The 16,711-nt window shown below is 40.4% G+C and overlaps 1 long non-coding RNA gene across 1 annotated transcript in view; it reads right to left on the bottom strand.

Annotated features, from left to right (window-relative positions):
* The window catches only part of LOC117436541 (uncharacterized), a 61,546-nt gene extending 45,170 nt beyond the window's left edge, over positions 1–16,376 (bottom strand). The window contains exon 1 of the long non-coding RNA XR_004549877.1: positions 16,277–16,376. This is a non-coding gene — a long non-coding RNA (uncharacterized lncRNA). The remainder of the gene's footprint in view (positions 1–16,276) is intronic.
* Between the last annotated feature and the right edge of the window lie 335 nt (positions 16,377–16,711).

The following is a 16,711-nucleotide window of genomic DNA, read 5'->3' as shown; positions in this document are numbered from 1 at the left end:
ACAGAGACATGAAGTCGTCTGTGGTCAGGGACACAAGTGAGGCCCCACATGTTTGATGCATCGATGAGGTGATAGCATCCACCACGTTCTAGATAAGGCTCACTGAGGCAGAGGAGCAGCATACCTCACACTGGCACTGGCCACACAGTGCCCATTTTGGAGATAGGTTTGGTGATTTGCATGAGTGTTGAACTGACTAATGATTTTGTATTTCACATAAAGATACATGTGCTGGTGTGAAACATACTGCTTGTAGGATGAGCACTGTATATCATTGCATTTTATGAAGGGATAACAGCAGTTTTTTCAGCATCAGGCAAAGAATCTAAATTCTGCTATTCCTGCATGACGACTGCAGAAATCTCTCTCTTGAGTATTATTTCTTATAAAGGATATAGATGCCAGTTGTTTTTCATAAACCAGTGTCCTTAAAAATTCTGCCATCTAGGAGAGCTGAGCAAAAGGGGAAGCTTGTAAGGTATGATATGTATGAGATTTAAGTAGGAAAATACCAGGAACAGCTCTAAAAATATTTGGAACCAGTAAGTCTTAGCAAAACTGCTCATATGAAAGGGCATTGAATGTCAGGGCAGTATAACATGTATTTTTTCACCAGCAACTTTTTATCAGATAATTAATAAAGAGGTGGACAGTGCTACTGCTGTTCTGTCCTCCACCTCCCATATATGCCCACAATCTCTGCTGACATACAAGCATTAACCTCAGACTGAAATTACCACAAACAGTTACTTGAAGATAAATCAAATTAGTTTTACAGTGATTTGTTTTGCACATACAGAGAGGAGAATGGTCCCTGGAATCCCTCAAAACCTTTTTCTTTTCTCACATGCACTGTTTTAGAATTTGCCATCACAGTAAAGAAATGGAAATAATGAATCATCTCATTATTTTTCCTCTACTCTTCCTATTACATTTGAGAAATGCTGGACTTCAGTGTAGAAATTGGTAGCATTTTAAAGTAAGCATAATTGTGCAATTGAGTATTGCTTACACCAGAATTTTACAAGCTATAAGGAGCTTCTAGATTTTCCCACTGGAGATGGCATTTCCCATCCAAAGGGTAATTCATCATTCCTACAGCCTAGAAAGGTACAGAGCAGGTCTTACATATTTCTAAATAGGAATCCATAGAAGAAAAAGGGATTTGTATGTGTACCAGCAATTTACTTGGTGAAGAAGAAACACAGAAGATTTGCAGAAAGGTCACTTGTCTATGACTTGCATGAAGCGCACACTACCATCACAAGCGCCAATCTGAGCATGCTACTCCAAAACTTGGAGAGCTTTGACAAATGGTAATACCCCTTATTTTATTTGCTTCCCAGTCAAAATATTCTGAGGGAAATGCTGAGCACACTGTTAGGAAAGCAGATAAATGGGAATGCTAGCAAAGTTAAACTTGCAGGAAATATTGTACCTGAGTGCTAAACTGTGAAATATGAGATAGGGTCAGATGAAGAGCCCTGTAATGTCTACTGACAGAAATCATCTTGGTCTCTTACTGAACCAGAGGAGGAATGTAGGAAAGTGATTCAAGTCCCTGCTCCTCCACAAAGTATCTGGATGGCCCTGGGCAAATCCCTTCTCTGCTCTGTGCATGGCTGTTCATCTGAGTAGAATCAAAAATACAAATGCAACCTCTCTACACGTGAGGGGATAACTACACTGTGGATCCTGGGGTGCTTAGATAAAGAATTGACGGGTTTTAAACATATATTCCAAATCAGGAAGATAATCTTTTCAGGACAACATAAATCTGATTTTTGAGAATATTTAGTAAATTAGCTTATCTAGTTTGGGGCATTTCTAATTAAGTTAGAGTGTGAGTTCACAAAATCCATGTGAAATAGAAGTGATTAGAACCATTGCCTACACAATGGGAAAGGGCTTTGACAACCTGGCCTAGTGAAAGGTGTCCCTGCTCATGGCAGAGGGGTTGGAACTGGATGAGCTTTAAGGTCCCTTCCAACCCAAACCATTCTGTGATTCTATGAAATCTCATTGTTGCTTGATGGGGAGCTGGTGTGAGACTGGTGGTCCTGCACCTTCACTGCCCATTCCTGCTGAGAGAGGAGAGTTCTCACTCATGCAGTGGAAAAGTATCTCAGCCTCCCGCTGTGAAGTTAGAAAGTCAGTAAGTTTTCATCTGACTCTACAAGTTTCTGACCAAAAAGAAAAGTTTTTAATAGTTCCATGCCTTTTGCAAGGTTGTCCCTATTTCCTGCACAATGTGTCAAGAGAAGAGTTAAGGAGCTCTTTTAATAGGAGCTCAGAATTCTTCTGAAGAAACTGTCTCTTTGCTGAGCATGAAAAGAGGGAAAGAACAGGCAGAATGATACTGCAAGAATTGTGTAAGTAATAACAGGCTGCTAGATTCTGTGAAGTGTAATATTGAAGTGTTAATCCATGAGCTGGAGGGAGTTTGCCCATCCTGTTATCAGGCTACTTATTTAATGGTGATCATGCAAACATCCAGGTTTTCCTGCTGAATCTCTGCTGGACTGACTTAGCTGATTCAGTGTATGTGTGCTCTACAATTAGCTGAATAGAGGGCATTCTTGGTGGGCAAGACCCCATAAAGTGGACACTGATATCTCATATAAGGCCATGCTCCTTCTGCTGATATCTATCCTTTGCTTCTAAAGGCACAGATGTGAAGTTGTGTAACTATGAAGGTCATTAGGCATAAATATGCCCAGTGTCCACCGGTGGAGTTAGTCCTGACCCAAGAGCTCTCAGTGTGGAAACAGCCCCAGAGACAAAATGGGATGTATAACATTTCTGTAATTGCAGAGTTTTTTTTTTTTTTTCCCTTGATATAAAGGAAGTAGGAAATAAGAGCTGGAAAAAACCTTAGAAATCCCCACAATGTGGCTGGTGATAAGCAGGGAGAGCAAAGGTGGAAAAGCCTTTCAGAAAACTGAGGAAGGGAATAAAAGTTCAGAGAATGAAAAGGCACAGTGCTCAAGTGTGACGTGTCAACATTAGTGCCACTGCCACAAATTAGTTTTGTTATCTCTAAGAATTCAGCAAGAGGTTAGCGATGCCCACATGAATTATAATCATGTAGCTACATGCAAGTAGTTGTTTTTTATTATATACTCACCTGAATTTAATTTTCCCCTCTTCCGCAATCATCCAGTAGACTGTTCTCTAGGGGCACGTTTACATCTTGCCTTTGAATGTACAGGAATTTCAACAGAGGTTTCCTCTTTTTTTAAGCATATTAAAAAACTATTCCATGATAAAACATAAGGTTTCCTATATTCCCCAGCCCCTGTGAGGTCTGGAGCCATTCTGGAGTGACAGTGATCTCCAGGGATGTTAGAAACACTGGTACTGGTCAGAATAACCGTTTTTCTTTTACCAGCTTCTTCTTTGGAGACTAAGCTGTTAATTTGGGAGTGTATTCCCCAGAAGTCACACATATAAAGGTGTCGGTGACTTTCTACCCGATACATAACAAGGGGTCCCAGGCTGAAGTGGGTGGAAATGAGAACCAGATTAGGCATATGGATGAACTAATGCCATGAGATTCTATATTTTGGACTCTACATCTAACGTCTTAGACGCTAATGACTAACCCTCATTGTGTGCTTGGCATTCACTCATGGTTGGTGCAAGGACTTAGGGGTGTTGGTCGAAGAGAAAATGAACATGAGCCAGCTTCAGTGTGTGCTCGCAGCCCACAAAGCCAACTGTATCCTGGGCTGCATCTAAATGAGCGTGACCAGCAGGTCGAAGGAGGTGATCCTGCCCCTCTACTCTGCTTTCATGAGACCTCACTTGGAGCATTGTGTGCAGTTCTGGTGTCCTCAACATAAAAAGGACATGGAACTGCTGGAACAAGTCCAGAGGAGGCCATGAGGATGATCAGGGGAGTGGAGCACCTCCCATATGAAGACAGGGTGAGAAAGTTGGGGCTGTTCAGCCTGGAAAAGAGAAGGCTGCATGGAGACCTCAGAGCAGCCTTCCAGTATCTGAAGGGGGCTATAACGATGCTGGGGAGGGACTCTTCATTAGGGACTGTAGTGATAGGACAAGAGGTAACAGGTTAAAACTTAAACAGGGGAAGTTTAGATTGGATATAAGGAAGAAATTCTTTACTGTAAGGGTGGTGAGGCACTGGAATGGGTTGCCCAGGGAAGCTGTGAATGCTCCATCCCTGGTGGTGTTCAAGGCCGGGTTGGACAGAGCCTTGGGTGATATGGTTGAGTGTGAGGTGTCCCTGCCCATGGCAGGGGGATTGGAATTAAATAATCTTAAGGTCCTTTCCAACCCTAACTATTCTATGATTATATGATTCTAAGATGAAACAATGAAAAAAGCTGCCATCACAGCAGTAGTGCTCAGACTCTGGAGAATTATTTTCAGTTACCTGAACCAACCTAAAATGACCCTGGTAGGACAGTGTGATAAAGCCCACCACAATATTTTCGGTGTTTAAATTCTCTTTGAACCCTCTAGTGAAGTCAGAAGTCTGTGATCTCATGTGTCATGACTATAGGCTGCTTTCAGATATATAACTTAACTCCCATTTTTCTCAGGAAAATGGAAATAGCAGACACTCCCTTCTAGGCAATAAAAAATCCGTCTTGAAAAGCTGAATAAATAGTGATATCAATAGTTAGTGATAGCTAATCTTTTTCTGCAAATCCAGAAATGCACCTTATATCTCAAATCAGCTGCTACCCTGTGAGAATGGAAACAAGATAATGACAAATGGAAATCCAACATTCTCACATTCTTTTCTTAGTAGTTGCTTAGCGATCAAGCCCTTTAGCTATCAGGTGGTCAAGCAGATACCATTCTTGACACTGCAATGACAAGTAACATCTCAAGCTCTTCCATGACCCCAGTTTTGTAGAGCTGGTGACAGTATTAATCTGAATCACACTCACAATATACTGGTGAGGAAGGAAAATAGGGTTGGTACATCCATTTTACAGCTGAAGATCAAAAACTCCAGGGGCTCAACTCCACAAGAGCCTATGTGCTTTCCCAGTGTCCCTGCGGGAACCTTTGTCCAAAATTCAGTCTCTTGCAGTTGTCTGCTACCTGTCTTGGAAGTGGCTTTGAATTCCTCCCTTAGCATGCAAGAAAACCAGCTTTCGTATATATCTAATCCCAGGGTGACTTCTGAATTACTTTTAATTAGATGTCTCTTGTTAGGTCTGTTATTCTTTTACTAATTTGATTAGACTTCCTTACATTTTCTGAGAGAATGATTTTCACTTTGGGTTTGCAGAACCAGGAGCATTTGTGGGATATTTACATGAAAGACCCTGAAACCAGTCAGCAAAAGAGGATTTGGACTATTCGTTAAGGACTGTAGTGATAGGACAAGGGGTAATGGGTTGAAACTTAAACAGCAGAGGTTTAAATTGGATATAAGGAAGAAATTCTTTACTGTTAGGGTGGTGAGGCACTGGAATGGGTTGCCCAGGGAGGTTGTGAATGCTACATCCCTGGCAGTGTTCAAGGCCAGGTTGGACAGAGCCTTGGGTGCCATGGTTTAGTGTGAGGTGTCCCTGCCCATGGCAGGGGGGTTGGAACTGGATGATCTTAAGGTCCTTTCCAACCCTAACTATTCTATGATTCTACGATTTTCTGTTAGACTGAAATTTGCTCTCAGTAAAAATTACATGTTACAAATCAAGCTGTTTATTTATAGGTGAAACAATCTTTCCAATAAATTGCTTCAATTTAGCTGGAATACAAACTAATTATTTTTTTCTTAGAAGATAATAATTGGAATATTTTTAAAATGTCATAGAGCTTCTTTTATGGGTCATAAGAACAACAATTTCACTTCAATGTATATTGCAAATACTCAACATTTTTGGAAAAGGCTCAGTGACTTCTTTATTGACATTGTACAGCATTTCTGGTATCTATTTGTGTATTGTCGGGCTCTTTTCTCATTTTTGCTGTTGTATAGTGAAACTGAACTGAGAGCAAGATGTTCATTTAGGCTAGAAATGAAGAAAAGCAAGTTTGTCCAGATATATTAATGACCATTTTTTTCTCATAGAGGAAGCAATATCAGAATAACCATGTGCTCTGCAGTACTTTTCCCTTATTCCTGGAACTAAGCCTGGACTAGAGTGATTTGTGACTCCTAGTTTGTCCTGGATTCCAAAAATTAGTTGTTGTAGGACTTGAAAACTTACAGGAAAGCCTCAATGTAATTTTGGGAGGGTTTGCATGTATATTCTGGAATTTGTTACTTGACCCAAGCCTAAAATCTGAAGGCAGTGGGTGCTCTCCTCCTTGAGAGAGGTCAGTTAGACCTGAGCATAGCTCTGAAATTCCAGGGTTCAACCATTGAATTTCCTAATAACTTCATTTTAGTTATTCTTTATCTCTCACAGAACCACAGCAGATGAAGAAAGTAAAATTTCATCATCCTAGCAGTTCACTGAATACAATTCCTGCATTTATCAAGTACCAGATACCTGACACCAAGGCAAACAAACAGGCAAATATGAGTGTGTTGCTGTATCTTTCAGCTCCCTCCTTAAACATCTCCCCAGGGGTAAAAAAACTTATGAATGCTAAAGTGTTCTCATAAGGTTTTCTTTTTAGCTAGATTAATAGGTCTTTAGAGGACTCCTTCACCACAGGCTCCTTTGGACACCGATGTTTTGTTGAACTTGTACGCCCTTCCTCTGAAATGGAAGTTACTTGATAACCATTTACAACACTCAGGGCATTGATGTACAAGAGTGCAGAGCACCGGTCACAGATTTCTGGGGGTGTATCCTCAGCCAAATCACAAATAAACTCCTAAGTATCTATCAGCCCTTCTTTCCTATAAGCTTCACTTAGAAGTTATTTGAGATGGTGAAATGTTGCATTAATGCTCATGATTCTGGGCAGATCCTCCCTCCGTTATGGTGTTGAGCTGTTTCACATGTAAGGCTCATTTTTCACACAGCCAATCTACCTTAGAGCAGAAATGACAGACATGGGCTGATGATGGATACCACAGATTTCTACATCAGTAGGTAATGTTGATGACACTGTATGATATCTCCTCTGGGCAGCAGTGTATCAGCTTGAAAGACAAGGTGTTTTTTATATTTATTCAAAGGTACAGCTTTAAAGTCTTTCTTCTTAACTGCCTTTTTTCTTACAAATGCCTCTCTCTTGTGTTTAATTTCCACCTTCCTCAGGTGAAATTAATTGCTTGTGGGGGCTGTTTTGTTGAAATCTATGTTTAAAAACAGTGCCCTTAGAAAGGGCAAGAGACAAGACACTTCTAACCCATACACTGCACTAACAAGTGTAAAATAGGAGCCAAAATGATGAGAAGTGGCACATGAGCATTAACACCTTTATTTTTTTGTCAGCTCCTTATTTTAGTTATATGAGATCCTTATGGATACTTAGCTTTGTTTTGTTATGCAGAAAGTGAAGCAGTAACCCTCAGGGGCCTAAATCCTGGGAGCAATACTGAACCTGGAAACCCACTGAACTGAATGGGAGAGTTTTTCCATGAATAAGGAAGCTGCTGATGTGGAGAGGGAGATAATGATTTATTGACTTTGTCCATGCCTAATAGAAAAAGAATGGGCTTAAATTGCAAAGACTCAGGTTAAACTTCCTTTTCCTCTCTTAGTGAAGCCAGCCACCCAGCAAGGAAAAGGTGTTGCCTTTGTTTGAGCATCAAATATCACTGTCATCATCTATCTCATTGCAGCTATCTCCTTTCAGAGTATTCAAGTGAAGTGCTTCAGTACTGAGAAAACATCTAACATGTTTATTTAGGCAGGGTATGAGAGAATACAGAGCTTAAAGAGTTATTTCTGGTTTTGTCAATGCCTGAAGGAAGGCTGGTGAATTCACAGCTACGGACTTGCACCAAACTGCACCGAGCTTGTTCTGCCACTTTCAAGAGATTCCTGGCTTTTTTCTCAGCCCGATTCTTCCAGTTTCACCTTGCTCCATTTCAAAATCTGACAGTTCTCTTTAGCTCATTGCAGCTCCTCCTCCTCTTTTTCTCACTCACCTGTTGACTTCAACTGCCTGAAACTTTCAACTCTTGAACTGGCTACTCAGCCATACCCTGTTGGATCAGCCCTACCACTATTGCAAGTAAGTTACCTGCAGACTTTGACTGCACAGTAGTTTGCATCTCACCCAGTAAGCAGAAGTGCAAACACAACAGTATGGAATTCTCCTTGGATTAAAGGAAATAAATAAATAAAGTATTTTTAGGCTTCTTGGAGAAAACTTGAAAACTGAAGCTGAACAGGCATTTGTAATTGGAGGTGTTCTCCAGCAAAATGATGCACTCTGAGACCACACTATGTCCCTCAGCCAACACGTGGAATCAGGATCTTTGGATTGTGAACCCACAGGAGATGGCAATGCACAGCTTACCCTGCTGCAGCTGAGCTGGAGTGCCTCAAGGGCCATGGGAGCACCAAATAGGTTTCTATTTTGGCAGTCATTGCACTGGCTTTTGGGGGCTGTTGATAGCTATGGTGTAGAGAATGGCTCATCATACAGCAGTAAAAGAGCTGAGGAAGGAAAAGCACTTCACAGAGGATTAAAATCTCATCTGAATGTTATTTTACTGGACAAAATTGCTCACAGACACAGGATGTCAGCAGACATCCTGGGCCAATCCCTTAAACACTGCTGAGACCTTCCTCAAACCTTACATTCAGGGGAAAGAAACTTTGCTAGACTTACCTAACAGTGAGCCAGTATAGTGAGGGTCGCAAATAGAAACCAATTATGAATAAAATAATTATAAAAGCTTCTTTAAAAGATGCCAACTGCATTCAATAATTAAATAAATAGCTGCAGTGTTATTATCTCTGCAGAAAAGGCATTTTTTTGTGGTAGTAATGGCAAATGCAAGGGATTAATGAAGGTACTGAAGAAGCTTTGTTTAGAGAGGTGAAACAGGCAATTCTTACAGGAGTGCTGCTATATGGATTGTGAATAAAAGTCCGCTGTGAGAAGGAAGCACAAAATTGCATCCTGAAAATGAGAAGCACTCTGAAGGAGGAATTCATGGCAATGTAAACTGGAACTTTTCTTCAGAGAAGCCCTTAAAATGAAACTGCTCCCTTCTCCTTCTTCCCAAGCTGCTGACACGCATAAAAATGTGTGTTTGACCAGCAGCTTATTTGGAATGTTTTCTCCTTCCCTAACAAAAATGTGTTATTTCTCTAAACAATATGTCACTTAATACCAACAGAAGGCTCCTTAGCAGATAGGACATAGTTGCAAGGCTTCAACCTGTGCCAGGATTTGGATATAGGAAGAAAACCTTGCTAGACTCAAGTATTTACTTATTTAGTGATTCTTTCCAAGGCCGTATTTTTAAGCTGTAGGGGAAACTGTCCTGAAGAGTAAACTGAGTGACTGGGAAGTTGAAGTACAGAAGCTTGCTGTGACCGAGTTAGTAATGCTCTCTTGAAACAGTGGTCCCACTGAAGAATTGAACTTAAGTGCCTCGGCACGGTAAAGTCTATGTGTTGTCTTTGGGAAGCATTTCCAGCTTAATAGGGACGAAGTTTCCTTTATGCCTGATGCAGCAGCACATTTCGTTTCACAGATTTCCTTTTCCACCCATTTAAGCAATTAACTTGGAATGAATGAGATGCCAGATGAATATTACTGCCTTAGGAGTCAATAGCTGCTTCTGAGGTGGCTCTGGAGAAAAGAGGGGTCTATATTAGCCAGCTGTGTGTTTTGACGTCTTGCCAAAGCCACGCCACATCAGCAATTACCTCAGAAGCACTGCACCCATGCCACTGTGTGCCCCATTTCAGCAGCAATTTGTGCCCTCTTATTTTCATTCTGCTCTGGCTCATGGAAGAGAAACAATGAGCTTTTGGGATAAGGGAGAAGATGGAAGCTTTGCAGGCTCTCTGCCTTACTCCTTGCCCATGGATGGGAGCTCCCAGGAGATACACAGTGGCACTTGCAACCTGGGCATGGGCAGATAGCATGAGTGAAGATGGTGTTAATTATTCCCAGTGCTACCATACAGCTTACAAGTCCTAATGCCATCTTCTTAACTGGTGAAGCTGTCCCATGTGTAGTCAGCAGCCATCTTGCTGCTTTCCACAGCTGATGTGAAAAGAGATGGAAAGTCCACTGTAGGTAGACAGAAACCTGATGTCCCCTAGGATAACACAGATACACTTTCAGGTGTCTTGTTCAGCTCCCTGTCCTCATGTAGATCAATTTCTGATTCAATGAATTTCCCTTGCTCTTCAAAAGAAGAAAGCTGAAAGATGCTATCCCTCTATGGTGCCTTCTAGCAATGGTCAGAGGCAGAACTGAATAAGCAATGATGTTTTGAAGCTAACAGCTCACTAAGCATGTCCAAAACACACTGAAGAACATTGTTGGCTCTGATGAAGCAGATCTTGGGCAAAGATCTGGGAATTTACCTGGATCATTCACTAAAAGTATTGTTAAATATAGTCTATTTGTAGGATATTTTCTTCCGGAGATGCCTGACCTGGAAAGATACAATCAGGTTAAACATGAGGCACTTGGAGCAAGGGGCACCATCCTCCAAGGCACCATCCCTACTCAGGCAATAAGGGACAGATTAGAAGGAGAAGCTTACTTGCCAGCTGAATGTTTACTGACTGAATAGTTTAGACCATGAGATGTTTGATAAAACAATGAATCTGCCCCTACAATCCATCAAGGTTATTTTCAGCACAGGTCAGCAGTTTAAGGCTGAGTTTTCGAATGTGGGTTCTGACACTGTTCTTACAAGGCATTTGCTTGCCCGCCTCAGGAAGCAGGTACTCATTGCTGTGATTATGTGGTCTGCATGAGCAGAGCTTCATACGCAGAGGAAAAGGGATTCTGTGCACTTCTGACGGTCCATCTGATGCAATGGGAACAATTCCCTTCCAGGCTGAAGAATATCACCTTGTTCTTAATAACTGGGCAAGGTGGTGAATGACGTCAAGAGAGAGGGAAATCTGTGGTAAGACTTATCAGGGTTGGCTGCCTGCAATGGTGTAAACTGCATGGTGATCCAAAGCAGTGCCTGGGATGTACCTCACTGGACAAGTTCATGCACATCCCTGTCCTTTTGGGGAAGAAAGCAGACATAATACCACTAGAAATGCTGCCACTTACAGCATTCTTGAATGTGGCTTAATTTATGGTGAAATGGGTGGTTTGTTGAACCCAGGACTTTTGAATTTATAAACTATCATAAAATAGTGCTAATCCAGGGCGCAGTGACAGAAATGGGAATTGTGCACATTTCAATTTAAACATAAATCTATTTTTACACTGCCTTCTTATTTTGGCCTCCTAGGTTTGGCTCTCTGTCAGAAAACACCACATCCGATCCTGCTAATTCCTTTCTTTAGGTTCTTCCTGTCAGAAAGCTGATGTGGTCTTGCTGAATTCTTGCAATTCACTTTGTACAGTTTGGCCCTCTGGTATTAACAATAAATTTCCTCTGAGCAAGGAAAACAACATTGCAATCATATGCCTTCACTTACAAGCAGGTATGCTGACACACAAAAGTATGGATTTCAGTTCCTACATGAAAGCAGTTCTGGCTCTTGGAGGTGTTGGGAGCAGAGGCTCCTATGAGAAGGCTTGACTTCAGGCATGAGATTGAAACAGTTGGCATATTGAGCAGGAATAAATTTCATCATAGAACGTGATAGTCCTGAAACTCTGTGGAAATAACTTAAAACCCTTGTTGCTTAAAAAAACTCCCTTCACATGGAGTTTTTTGTCTGGTTCTGTCTGAAATACTCTTAGTCTGGACTGAATTGTTTTCCTTCTTGAGGTTCAGATCTTTTGGTTTTCTTCTAAAGGGAACTATTCCAGCAACAGGGCTGAGTAAAATGCAAGTGTGCCAGGCTGGCTTCAGTTTTGTTTTAACAAACACTCCAGTTATACTTAATTTTATGTTTTTTGCTTTGTCACTGTGATTTCTCAAACACCACAAGGTTATATTCATTTTAAATGAGCACTAAAGCAAAGTGCTCCAACAAGGATACACAGATGTGTTTATGACAGAAGCAATGTTGTAAAATCAAGACTGACACAGCACCAAGCAATATCTAGGTTGTGAGGAATATGGAGATCCTCTTCCCTCAGCCTATATATTATTGCTGCCACATTTGAGCAAATTCAGCTTGCTAGATCAGCTGTTTAGAAGTTAAAACGTGGGTACCTTTGAAGTCAAAGTATTATTTCTATCATAGTATAAAATATATTTTCTAACAGTCTTTTTCATATCCATAAGAAAAGTAAATGATGCAGTATTACCAAGAGCTATGGGTTTAGGAACTAAAGAAATAATCTGAGCGGTACAAACCAGGAAACTATTAGAAACGTTATGCAATGATTTCTGGCAGTGTGAGGGCAGGCAAGAGCACAATTTCATAACCTGTTCAGCAACACTTCCATGATTTAATCCTGGCCTTGTCCTTAGTAACAGTTGCCAGACTTCCCAGACCAACAGCTAAGGTGGGAATTCACCGAAGAGAGTAAACAATATTTAGTGATTTGAACTGTTTAAGACCTAACATATGAACTTGAGAGATCTTGAGTCTTGAGTCCCATACCACCAGCTCTTCCTTGAAGAAGAGAACCCTTCCACTTCCAATCTGGACCCTGACATCCATAGGTGTTGACTTTGCTCCCAGTGGTGTGTGCACATTTCTAGTGTATGATTCTTTTGAAAACCATAGCTAATTTGATCCTTTCTCAGCTCAAAATGCCAGGTGGTGCTTCTCCTTCTGCCAAGGAGGCTTGTTATGAACTAAAGATTTTCCAAAGTAGCTCTGATGGTGAAAAGATATCATGGAGGAGAGCTGGTTTAGTTCATAAACAGCCATGGAATTCTGTTCTTGTAGCATGGGGACAATAATCTATGTTACATGATTCAAACTTTGAGACAATGTCTTTCACTGGGAGATTTTAAAAGTATGACTTACTTTTTTGGCACTCCAAAATGATGGGTAAATTCTTAAATCTCAGAACTGGCACTGAGAAATGGAGAACCCTAAAATGTCTTAATCCAACACAGTAGATCTGAATATCTTCACCCAATAGAGCTAACACCTGTTGAAGGAACCTAAACTTTCACGTTGGAGCTTGTGCTCCTAGAACACTTAGTAAAGCTCAGCTGAAACACAAATCCAGACTTTGGACAGATGTCTGCTTTGCATCAAAGTTTATTTTCCAGGAGCTTGCTGCACACTTTCCATGGATACTCAAAAGAGTAATTTCTTGATATTATGATGTTAGCCTGTCAGTAATCTTCAGAGTTTCCATCTCACTTGCCAAACCCTATGAATCCATTTAGCCTCCTGTTGACCCACGTTTGTGAACACTGCAGGGTAAATTTCATCACATAACAGGGATTTACTATCCCCTGAGTTGCCAGTAGTTGTCTCTGAATTGTCCTATCTTATAGCTACAAGATTCACTGACATTAAGAATAAACCAGGCTGAAAAACCTTTCAAGTAGTTTCTTCAAGACTCTTGCAATACGTATCCACCTTCCCAAGTCACTTGATAACCAGACTGCTAACCAGGGTGCTTGTGATAGAAACATGCTGAATTGTCAGATTTGAATGTAAGATCCAGCTACACTTTTTACCAGGTTGTGGATGAAATTTCTAACTGAATGATGAGACCAGTTCCTGCCTCCCCATCACATTCCAGCACTGCCAATAGCACAGAGTGGTCAAAGACCTAACTTGCAATGACAGAGACCCAGGCCTTCAAACTGCCTAATTCAGATCAAGGTGTTAAGCCTAGATCATCTCTGTGTTGGATGATCATCAACCCTTCCTCCTCAATCTTACCTTTTGGGAATATTCTGCTTTCTAAGATATAACTAGATACTAATTGAGTAGAGAGATACAAAGGAACTCATTAAAAATTAGAGAAGCAAATGTAATTGTATTTTTTGCCACCAAATACTGCTGACACTTGCTCCAGTGCCAACCCTGGTCCATATTGCTCTTGCTTGAACATCTCTTTACATTGCGTTTGGAAAAAGAATGGGTTCAGATGTTCTCTTAAATTTATTTATATAGTCATGTGGCACTGTGGTGCTGTCTGGAGGTATGAAGAGGAGTATATGGACCTGAGCCATGCTGGTGATTGACATCTGTGAGTAGACATCTATTCAAACCCTGCTGAGACTTTACCTGGATTTCAGAGGATTTGTCAGAAGCAGAGCTAAACCTCAGCATAAGATTCATGAGGAATACAAGTCCTCACAGGCAGCTGAGTAGCTGAAGGAACTCAAATAAAAGCAACAAAAATGTAAAGACAGACTGACATGTTAAGAAAAGAATTACAAAAGCTGCATTGGCTAGGAGACAACTGGTGAAGGACATGCTTGTTCCAGTTTATTTGAGGCATGAAACACCAGCTAGCAAAAAGTGTATTTGAAGATGAAAGTATTGTGAGGATTACTTCTTACTGATGGCTCAAATCAAACGCATACTATCTATTAAAATGAAGTGTATAGAGAGCAAAGTAACAAACAAAATAGGGGATAGCTAAGCAACAGAATATGGGAGGCTGCTAGAAGAAAGAAGACATACTCCTTAAAAAGGTGAAGTTGTATTGGAATGAAGAAAAAAGAACAACCTACAAGGAATTACATGTGAGATACAAAAAGTTGAATCTAAAAAGGGGTTTGGGATCAACTTAAGAAAAGCATAAAAATAATAATAAATTATTTATTATGTTATGAATGCCCTACAGAGATTTTGCAGACCAGTAGACAGTGAAGGTGTGAAAGTAGCAGTGAGAAAAGGTAAAGCAGAGTAAATGAGAAATTACTTTTTATTTTTAATTTTTATTCACCACGAGGCCTTAACATGCACTTTGGCTGCCTCATTTCCAGTATCAAAAATAGAACAAATTAAGAAATATCAGGAAAAAAAGAAAAGAGACAATGTCCCATACTGGCCCTCAAAGGGTTCTAAGGAAAAGCATGTAAGCCTGCCTTTGCATTAGAGAAGTGGGAAGCTGCAAAGGTTATGGCAATTGTTAACGAAATTCTACAAGGAGGAACAAGTTTAGAAACGTGTGCCCAGGAAGCTTAGTAGAGCTCACAATAAAGAATAAGATCGTAACATGGATAAATATAACTTACTAATTTATAGGGCCATAATCCAAACAACTTTGTGACAGGAAGATAAAGCTACTAGTATTCTTTGAAGGAGTCAGAAGCATGTAGAAAAGGGAGAATTGACTGATGAAATATGTCTGGATTTCTTAAATACATTCAACAAAGTCCTTCACAAAAGCCTGTTAGCCTATTGTGAGATAGGTAAGAGTTTAATGTACATACCTGGCTAAAAGATAGGAACAATGAGCAGGAAATAGTGGTCAGATCCTGAATATTTGCCACTGGGCTTTCAAAGTAATCTCTGCTTGTGCTTGGGCAGTGCAACATATGTATAAATGACCTTGATGTCCAGCAGAAATACAAACTTGCTCACCAGCCTAGACAGGACTACTCAGTAAAAAGGAAAGCTTACTATGAAGATTTGCAGAAGCAATAAATCAGCTCCACAATACTCATAAAAAAATGCCAGATGGAATTCAGTGTTGATAAATCAGAGGTGACACACCTAAGAAAAACCCCTCCTCAATTAACATACATAGTTATACGTTCTTCAGATGTGCTCTTAGCTATTATCCTTTAGGAAAGAGATCTTGGAAGGTTGGCAGGCAGTTTTATAAAAAGTAACTCGATGTTCAATAACAGTCAAAAAACCCCACCTTTGAATTTGAGAGCTATTTGGAGCGGAATAGAGAACAAAAAAAGATAACGTCGTTATGCTATTTTGTAAATCTATGGCACAAACACATCTTGAATAGTGCACACTGTTCAAGATTCTCCATCTCAAAAAATGTGTGGTAAAGCTTCTACTGTAGTTGCAAGTGGACGTACACAAACAAGACCTGTAGATGGTTATCTTTTCCAGACCAGCTAGAATCATAAAAAAACTGTAAACACACTATTGAGCACACAAACTCTCTCAAGATCTAAAAAGAAGCAGTAAAGAAATGTTGTGATCCAAAACCCAGTTTAATTTTTCTAGCTATAGAAGTAAGGTTAACTAAAAAGATTAATTGGAGTTACCTAAAAACCTTGTCTTGCCTAAACTAGAGCTAGAAAAGGTATAAAGAAGCTTCAAAGGTATGGTATGGCACCAATACAAAGATAAAAGAAATAGCGCTGATTTATACAATTGATACCTACCAGTGGCTTAGGAGATTGTGGCCACCTTCATCCTCATCCAGGATCAGAGACAACTGCTGCTGAGGTGTGGAGGTGGGTTAGGAAATGATGGTGATCAGCTTTGAAAGAGTCACAACACCATCGTTAGGAGTCATAATGCCATCGTTAAGTAATCCAGGTCAGAACTGTAATGGCTCTCCCATGCCTGGGGTTCAGCATATGGTGCAGCTTTTACACATGATCAAAGGAGTCCATACTGATGTCCCAAAACCTGAAGTTTGGAAGAGCGAATCACCAACTGCACTACCAGCTCTCTCCCTGGAGGGATTCTATCCTTATTCAATCACTGGTTTAAAGCACAAGTGCTCTGGCTTTAGGAGGATTTCCTGATTCTCTTACTAACATATATATTTTTCCAGAGAGCATTGTTCTTGAATGGAGTGCATTAAAATGAAT

Source organism: Melopsittacus undulatus, chromosome 7 (genome assembly GCF_012275295.1).
Source record: "Melopsittacus undulatus isolate bMelUnd1 chromosome 7, bMelUnd1.mat.Z, whole genome shotgun sequence".
In the NCBI taxonomy this organism is placed as follows: domain Eukaryota; kingdom Metazoa; phylum Chordata; class Aves; order Psittaciformes; family Psittaculidae; genus Melopsittacus; species Melopsittacus undulatus.
Note: the sequence above shows the minus strand (reverse complement) of the source record. Positions and strands in the feature narration are given on the sequence as shown.